Genomic DNA, 10,232 nt, shown 5'->3' with positions numbered 1-10,232 from the left:
ACACACACACACACACTAGTGTGTATTATAATGAACTTGCTGTAGTAAGGTATTTCCCTGCTCAGGAACACAAACGGAACTTTGGTATTGAGTTATAAGGCATTTTCTCAGTAAGTCCGGTAAATGCAAACATGGTTTTGTTAAAGCTTCTCTGTTCACAGTAAAGTCCACCAGTTACAAAGTTAAACGTTAGTTCTTGCTTTCACATGTCCACTTTCACACCTCCCCCCTTCTTCACAGCTGAATTTGCACCTTGATATTAAAATAGAAAATAAACCACATCCTTGAACTGGTTTCTGCTCTCAGGCCTCTCACACGGTCACTGCCCTGTGTGTGTACAGGACTAATGAGAAATGTTTGTTTCTGCTCTTATTTTCTATTAATTTTCACAGAAAGGTAAATAATGATTAGTGATTATTGGGGGGAAAAAAGTTCTGTGCATTACTGTGTATTATAATGAACTTCCTGTGGTAAGATGTTTCCCTGCACAGACCATAATAGGAACAAAAATGGAAACTCGGCATTTAGTTCTACTGCATTTTCTCAGTAAGTCTAGTTAATGCTAACATGATTTTGTTAAAACCTTTCTGTGCACAAGAAAGACCACCAGAGTCTCACCACAGCAGCTAAAGAAATCAGTTCATCACAACCATGACTTCCACTGATGAAAGTACAAACACCATCCAGTCATTTTCTTTTAGGAGATCAAATAATCATGAGAGGTTGTCACTGAACAGCAGATGACAGCAGGACACAGAAGATCAGGAACAGATTCCAACAATACAGACTCGTTTACACTCATTAGATTATTTAAACCCTGTGTTTTAAACTTGGTCTACTTGTACTCTTACCTGTTGATCTATCATCGTTACTGAGAGTAGTTACACATCAAACTAAACCCATCTCATAAGAGATATGGATACACTGATCCACCTGAGCAGTCATGCTGAAGTACACACAATGTCCTAATGACACAATAAACTCATCACTCAGGACATTCAGACTGCAGATGAAGAACTTTATACCCCACCACTCACTCTAATGAAGACACAAAGAGAACATTTGTGACCCCTCACCGAATCCAGGGACACATGTCAGCTGAAATGAATCAGAGATAATCGCAAAAGAAGCATTTTTTTTCGAAAATTGTGATTTTTGTTTTTTTCCATCATGTGCAAGTTGAGATCTTGAAGAATGCAATCAGTATTTCAGATAATAGATTGTTTTGTTGGAAAAGCATACATTTTTTGTTGCAAATTGTCTCGTTTTTGTCAGGACTGTAGCCTGCTGGGGTGTGTGGGTAAATTACCATATGGGCCATTCACATGATGATTTAAGTCTTTTGTTTTTTTTTTTCCGCGAATCAGCTGTATGATACGGGCTGAGCGCATGGCTACTTAACTGCATACAGGCGTGTGATTTCACTATGGAATGAGTTACTAAACAGAGCGCAGAGGAGCTGACACACCACGAAGCAAACAGACACACGGTATTTACATTGGAGATAAGCATTTCTAGCAAAAAAAACCGCAACCTCGTTTTCCAGATTGAATGGAATACTTGAATGATCGGATGATACATGGACCGTTCTAGGACTACATTCCATCGGAGGCATTGGTGTGTGCAAGGCGCCGTTTCTCTTTCTGATGGGGTAAGTTTATTAATCTAAGGCTGTGTGGTTATTTTTGCATGTAACGGAGAGTGTTGTGGTTTGGTTAAGCCTAGGTCACAACCGGACGTACGATTTTTTGGCCATGTGATTTTTGGCGTTTCCCAAATCGCTGCGTTTTTTTTTTTGTTCACGGAGAAAGACGCGCGTTGGCCGTAAGTTTGTCTTGCAACCTGAAAAAAATGTAAGCGCCCGTAGAGTTTGTTTGACATGACAAAGAACCTCTGCGGCCGGTCTGCGGCTCGAAAATCAGCACATCACGCGCGCTCTCGTGCGTTTCATGCGCGCTCTCCGTGTGTTTCTTGCGTTTTTTGCATGTAGACCGGCTGTAGGAGCGCGTACCGTATGGCCGGTTGTGACCGAGGCTTTACATGAAACTAGTGTTGTGTTAGTTGTGTCATCATCGTGCTATCTTTCTTTCTTACGGTGTGAGTAATTTTTCAACCACAAAACGTTAAAGTATACTTTAGGACTTATTTTTGTACTTCATAATTGTGTTGGGCATACTGTGCATGGAAGGAAAATTGACGTGGTGATCTTTGTTTACATGAAAGTAGTATCGTGCTAGCTAGTAGGAGGTCGAGCTTTCCTTAATGTTATGCAAATGAGCACCATTATGTGCCCGCCCTGCACCCAGAGTAACTGAGAAAGAAAACTTTGAGGGCGATTTTCTCCCTTTCCTGTTTTAAGAGGTATAGACTTTCAAAAGGCCACACATTCTTCAAATATTGTCAGATCTCCACATGGAAGGCATCATTGGAAAGCTTAGAAACTGTACTTTCTGAATCTGTCAATAACTCAAAATGCCCCCGGGCAGACATGTGTCCCTGGATTCTGTGATCTGCCACATTTACTCACAGAGCATCACAGGGAGTGGACTGAGCTCCATCCTGTGACTCTAATGACTGACTGACAGAGCAGTGGTGTGTTAAAGCCTTACCACTTCCTGTGACAGACAGAGAGAGAGAGTGTATGTATGTCAGTTTGATATATTAGAGTTGACACAGACATGGTTGCTCCTGTCCCTTTATTTTTGACATTAAGCCTGTTTTAAGGCTAACACTGTAAAATCCATTGTTTTATTTTGCTGGAATTAAAATAATTTGTACTCAAGAATAACACACTGAATAGCAGTGCTGTAAATAGGCAAAATATTAAATATTTATCATATTCACACTGTCCACTTTATTAGGAACACCTATGCACGTGCTGATTCATGCAGTTATCCAATCAGCCAATTATGTGGCAGCAACACAATGCATTAACTCATGGAGTGATAGAACATTTCTCGGAAGTCGTTTTATATTTTCATTTGCATTAAAGAAGCTATCGCTCCTGTGAAGGACGGCCCCATGAGGACAGTTGAGGGTTATAGCTGGAGGACGCTCTGGACTCTTATAGTAATGCTTTTATGGCTGAGGACTACAGTTGACTTGCTAACTTTAGGACTGCAGTTGTCATGAACAGTTTTGCACTCAAGTTTCCATCAATGAAGAGTTATAACATCAACGAAACTGTCTTAATGTTAAAACTGTTAATGTTATAGTCATGCTGTCTGTTGTTGCCCAAATGAGGATGGGTTCCCTTTTGAGTCTGGTTCCTCTCGAGGTTTCTTCCTCATGTCGTCTGAGGGAGTTTTTCCTTGCCACCGTCGCCACAGGCTTGCTCATTGGGGATAGATTAGGGATAAAATTAGCTCATGTTTTTAGCCATTCAAACTCTGTAAATCTGCTTTGCGACAATGTTTATTGTTAAAAGCGCTATACAAATGACTTGACTAGAGGTCATCTGCTAAGGTATATGTCTGCAAAAATACTACACGGGACTGATCACTCTCTCTCTCCCTCGCTCTCACTGTTTCCCACTCGCACATTTCACTTGCGAGTGGGAGGAGCCACCAGAACCAGCGGCAGCGCGAGTGAGTGACTGTAGCTCATTATAATGGCCAGTTTAATCCCGCATCTAAACCTGTGGATTTAAAGACCATGGTGTTATTTTCGTACCTCATTCCTGAGTGTGCAGTGGGACTTTCATTTCAAGCTGCTCATAGTGCTGAATACAGATGTGTTAAAGCACTTCAGGAATACTTTTAGTGAGAATTCATTTGGTTTATTGTTGAATAATATATGCTCAAGTAAAATATAAGGAACTTTGTTTCAAAACAACATTCTGTCTGTTGTTTTCCGTTTATTATTCCTACAGTGAAATATGGAGCTCATGTAACCCAGTGACAATAAAGGGTTAAAAATGTTAATGATGTATTAATATAATGTTCCTGTTTTCTGTGTCGAACAATAAGAGAGATAATCAGCCAAATAGTTTTACTGTTTTTTCATCTGACCCAACAGATCAGCCACTCAGAGCGCATAGTTGGTCAGGTCCTGCCTTAATTGAACATGATTGACAGGCCATAACGCATCTGCGTGATCAGATCTGTGTGTGAGACAGAGAGATGATGTGCTTGTGATGAGAGAGTTAAAAGTAAAGGTTAAAAAAAAGTATTTCCAAGCTGATTAGTCAAAACAGCAGATCACTGACATGTGTCGAGGTGACCTGGAGTTTGGAAAGTCCTGTTTTTCTCTCTCCATCTATTTCAGTAAACTAGTAATATTTTGCTAATTGTGTGTGTGGCCCTGTACGACCTGCATGTAACTGAGTTTGGTGGAAGCAGGGTCCAGAGCCAAAGTTACTGATTTCTGAGGTGGTTTGAAGCAGTAATATTAATGCTACTGATATAGTTACAGTTCATAGTACAAAATGTGAGGGAGATATTAAATTGCTATGTTTATTGCGGCTACCAGATCCAACTAACCAAATGTTCAGAAGCCGCGGTGGGCTAAGCAAGGGAAACAATTGTCTTACGTGCACTGAATGATCCAACAATGATGCAACAAAAGGGCTGATTCCCCAAATATGGAAGAGCTCCACTATAATACCATTAGCTAAATTAAATAAACCTAAGGAGCTGAAAGACTTTAGACCTGTAGCTCTTACATCCTTGGTGATGAAGAATTTTGAAAAAATCCTCAAAAATGAAATTTTGTCCTTGGTCACTGGGAAGCTGGATCCACTACAGTTTGCATATCAAACAGGCAGAAGTGTGGATGATGCAAAACTTTTTATTTTAGATAAAATATATAAACACTTGGAGAAACCTGGCTCCCATGCCAGGCTTTTATTTGCAGATTTTTCTTCTGCTTTCAATAAAATGCAGCCGCATATTTTGATTGAGAGACTGAAAAATGACTTTCAATTACCAAATCAATTACTGCTTTTGATTTTAAATTTCTTAATAGATAGAAGTCAGAGAGTCTTAGTAAATGGTCATTTGTCTCAACCAACACTTCAAATACTTCAAATAAAAAATAAGGATGTGTACTCTCTCCCCTGCTATTTATTCTATATACAGACAGCTGTAGGTCTTCCCAGCAAGGAAGCTACCTGGTTAAGTTTTCAGATGACACTGCACTGCTATCCCTGTTCCAAGGTCCACATTCCACTCATGGGCCAACACTGACATCATTTGTGAAGTGGTGCGACGATAACTTTCTAGACTTGAACGTAGATAAAACAAAGGAGCTCATAATAGATTTTAGGAGAGCGAAGGCCGAATCAAAGGCAAGTGTCATACATGGGGGGGAAGTTGAAATAGTTGATTCTTACAAATACTTAGGCACAATATTTGATAGTGACCTGAACTTTCATTTAAATGCAGAGACAATTGTTAAAAAGGGACAGCAGAGAATTCATCTACTGAGGAAGCTTAACTCCTTCAGTGTCTCTAAAACCATTTTGTGTAATTTTTATCAGTCTTTTATTGAAAGTCTTTTAACGTTTTCTTTTTTATGTTGGTTTAACACTTTATCAGTCAAAGACAAAAACAGTCTTAGTAGTATTGTTAACACCTCATCAAGGATTATTGGAACACACCTTAACGGTTTGAGCGCTCTGTTTAACAAACAGGCAGTCCAAAAGGCTAGAAGTATCATTAGCCAACCTGACCATGTGTTAAGTGGTCAGTTTTCTTTAATGCCCTCTGGGAGGCGCTATTACTCGGTCAGAGCGAAAACAAATAGGTACTCAAATTCTTTCATCCCTGTAAGTATTAGATTATTAAATAAGATGGTAGGGATAGAGTACACCAATGAGAACTTGATTTTTTAAATGCTGGCTATCACTGTCAGGGTAGGGTGTGATGTTTGACTGGATGTGTGTATATTGGATGTATGTGTATATGTCTTGTGTTCTCTTAATTATTTTTAATTTATTGTTGTCTGATGGAGACTGAGCTGTAAACTAAATTGCCCATTGATGGGACAAATAAAGTAATCTTGAACTTGAACTTGAACTTGATCCAATGTCCACACAATTACTCCCGTTTCTGTAGTTTATTGCTCTCCATTTCATTTAGACTCCAGTAGTCTTTCCACGTGCAAGGCAGAGCAAAAACATCCAAACAAACAGAAGTTTTAGGTGAGTCCATGCGATGTGCTATGTGCGGTACACAAAAGATAGCCTTACTGTGGAAAATGTGTTATTAGGGATGCATCAATTGTGAAATGCTTGATCAATACTGGTATTTAAAATAATAATTTGACCGATACGAATGTTTGGCTGACACCGGTGTGCATCCCTAGTTGTTAATACTAAAGGTACCTTCACCAGTGAGCACTGCAAATATCAGCAGAGCCATACCATATGGAACATGTAATCTGGCATGTATACTTCCAATTTTTTGTAATATTTGAGTGAGGTAAAGCTTAATGCTACTGTCACAGTAGCTATGCTATTAGTTTTGTTTAATCAGTACTATAGTGTACAAATGTATGCTAGAAGTATATAATACACTTTAATACACACTTTAAAAAGATGCCAGAACAAGTGAACCAAGGAGAGAAAGATGAAGTGAAACCTGGGAAGAGAGAGAGTTTTGACAGAGGAAGAAAAGGAAAAAAGCGGTGAAAGGCCAAGAAATCTTTCACAAGAAAAGCCACAAGCTGAAAGAGAAAGAAAACAGGTAAAAAATGAATGAATAGAAATGATGAGTTGTAGGAATTTAATTCTAAATAGTGATGTTGCCGTGGACTTTGGTGAAATGGTGCTCCGCATTACATCTTTTACTGATGGGCACGCTGGCACCGCAGATCAGACACACACTTGTTTTTGTTGTTAGTTTGCACTTTTTGTTTACAAAGGTCCTAACTGGCAGTTTGTTTTCCCTGTCTGAGCCTAATGTTTAATATCTTTTAAGGGCAATTTTGTTACAGAGACTTAATCATCCATTTTATTTATTGTTTTGGTTGTGTTTGATTTTTATTCAAGTGCAGTTTTTTGTTAAGTCCTTGCTGTAAGCCAGACTACATTAGGCTATTCTTATGTTAACAAGTCCATTTTATTTAGGCCTATTTTTGGTTGTCTTGCAGTTCCTGTGTTAAATGTTCTTTAGAAAGTAAAGTTTATTGATCTTTGAAAGGGTGTATTTGCATTATTATTCCATTATCATTATATTAGTTGAAAATGGTCTTAAAATGTCAATATTATCGGTTATCGCAATAATTTCTTGGTCAATTAATCGTCCAGCAAAATCTGTTATCGTTACAGGCCTATTTGGACCAACAGGAATGGCTGACATGCCCTTGAGCAAGACACCAAACCCCCAACTGCTCCTCAGGCTGCTCTGGGTATGTTGTAAGTCACTATGGATAAGAGCATCTGCAAAATTATTGGAATGTAATTATGAAGTATATTTAACAAGATAAACATGGCCAATGAATAGTCAGAGATAAACAAGTATCTTCATCAACAATCTTGATTTAAATACACATAGAGATTGCAAAGATTGAAACGGGGTTCTCCACGAGGGGTTTTAGAGGGGCAGGCCGCCCCCCCCTTTCTGTGATTCCCGCCCCCGTTTAATTTCTGCCACGCCTTTACAAAAGGAAGAGACGTCCCTTTGTTTTCTTTGTGACAGATAGCCTTTCTCTGTTGGAGTACCGGCAATGTGACAACACCCGAGTGTGAAACTCATTTACCAGCAATTAGTTTAGTCAGTCTGACGATTATAGTCTAAGAAAAGCATTTCACACTTCGGCATTTTTGACACATTGTTCTTGCGCCGGGAGATAACACACCTTTATAATAACATGTGAATCGACACTAGGGCTGAACGATCTATCGTTTTCGACCGAAAATCGCGATTTCAGACAACACAATTTTGGGATCGTCAAAGCTGCGGTTTTTCTCAGTGCTCCTAAACTGACCCATGTTTTGTTTCATCAATAAATTGTCCATTTTTTACAGTACAGACAAAAAAAATTACATCACTGTGTTCAAGAAAGCCTTATGGCGCTCAATGTGAAAGAATTTTGTGAATATCTCCTTCCGTTTTCGTGTAAATCCCCGTTGTTTGGAGGGAGCACTCTGAGGAAAAAGTGCGCTTTCTGTGTGCTACTCTGTCTCTGCACTCAGCGTGCGGGTGGGGAGGGGATGCTCGCTCTCTCTCTCTCTCTCTCTCTCACACACACACACACACACACACAGGAGGGAGGGGCTGCTCCCTCTCTGAGAGACACAGGCTTGTAGCATCAGGGCAAGTCACACATTCACACAGTACAGCTCAGCTCCTGCAATAGCGGCTGCTGTGCGCACTGCATCACTCTCACAATTTCCCACAGGGGAATTGTTGGCTCTAGTTATAATTTATAATGCTTATGTACATTCTTTTACAAAAGTGCAATATTTTGATGCTGCTGAGCCATTGATCAACCTTTTTTTTATGTCTGATATGTTGTAGATGGGAAAAGTAAAAGAAGCAAAAGTTTACTTAAGAAAGATGGCCCTCTCTTTATTTTAAGTTATTATAACTTGTTCCTCAGGCACTCAATGTTAATAAACAGACCTACATTTGAAATCTGTTGACCTCAGTTTTCATTCTTGCATTAGCTTTATGGAATTCATTGTATTAATTAATTTGCATTGAAGTGTGCAAATTAATTAATACAATGAATTCATGTGTAAGTGTGTAATGTTTGATGTATGATGTGTTTTGTACCAGTCCAATTGATTCCTCTATTCTAAATGATTACTATTTGAGAGTATTTTATGCAAATTTTATGCAAATGACATATGTAAATTTGTGCAAATCTGTTTCAAGGTCATCCAATTGACCCCCACTCCCCTATATTTTCAATCCATGGAGAACCCTGTTGAAACACTATTCCAGAGTTTGGGAGCGATGCAACACAAACATTTCCACCAACTAAGCGGCCCTTGAGATTAACCTGCTGGATGGAGTATACTGCTTTTCAAAGAAGGTATACCAAAGTGAAACAACTTTGTAGTCATTGTAGAATTTAAAATCTTGCCAAACTAGATTGAGTAAGAATGGAATAATATGCTCACTTTGTTCTTTTCTCATAAGGACTAGCTGAGGCTTTCTAAAAGAGACAACACCACAGCCAGTTATTTATACTTTATGCAATAATTAAGTCTAGAAGTTACGAGAGTCTTTATACAACAAGGTGACATTAGTTCAAGAAAAGGTTCTGTTCATTGAAGCTTTGACATATTTTGTTTAGCCTTTCATTTTGCATAGCTGTGCAGTTAAATCCAGTCAAACATTACTTTTTAGTGCTGCTGTACTGAACAGTCATCCCATTACACCATGTTGGGCAAAATGGTCCCCAGCTGGAGGCAGGCTGCCCCTTTCCATGGCCCAACTGGAAGTCCAGATACTGTACAAGCACCCATACAATGACAAACTTGGCATAAGAGATGGGTAATGAATTGCTCAAATAATATCTGTTCAGCCACCTTCTGTGGTTTCCTGGGGTTGGGCCTCAGAAAACAAATCACAACTGAATAAAGAACCTCTTTGGTCAGGAAAGCTTCTTAGGCAAGTCACACTCTCCTGGGATTTCACCCTAATAAGAGCAAGGAAGCCCATTGATGGGATGCTAGGGCATTAAACCAGGCATGAAAACGGGTCAGGGGTGAAAAAGGTGAGAAGGGTGTGCGAGTGGTGACATGGCCTCTGGTGTTGTTTTGTTTGGGGGGGTCCTCCCCCAGAATAAATATTATAGCCTCCTTACTAAGTATACTATATTGACATTTGCACAAGGACATACAGTACAAATACAAATTCAAATACATGTAGTTATAGTGAAATTATGCCCTGGGAAAAAAGCAAATAATAGAACGAAGAAAGTGGAGAACACACAAGGAATAGTGATCATTTTTTCCTTTTATTTGCCTGGACCACCAGTGTCTCCATGGCCCACTTTCGCTGAGTTGCCACATGTTTCAGCCTTGCTCACTTCTCTCCTTCAGCATTCTGTTTCTTGGCCTGCTGAGCACTGCAAGTTGCTTGAGAGCCATACTTGCTCTGCTGCTGCTGCTGCTTTTCTTCCTTGTTCACCCTCTGCTGGTGTTTGTATGTGGCTGCTGCAGAGTTAATGTTCTTGCACAATGTTCTGTCCACTTCCCCAAACTTCATGTCCTCCCTTCTAAAGAGCTGCATAGCTGTCTTCCCCCTGGACATCAGCGTGTACTTGACCGTCTGTAT

The sequence above is a fragment of the Neoarius graeffei genome, chromosome 1 (genome assembly GCF_027579695.1).
Source record: "Neoarius graeffei isolate fNeoGra1 chromosome 1, fNeoGra1.pri, whole genome shotgun sequence".
Lineage (NCBI taxonomy): Eukaryota > Metazoa > Chordata > Actinopteri > Siluriformes > Ariidae > Neoarius > Neoarius graeffei.
The sequence above is the reverse complement of the archived record's forward strand: the minus strand, read 5'-3'. Positions refer to the sequence as shown.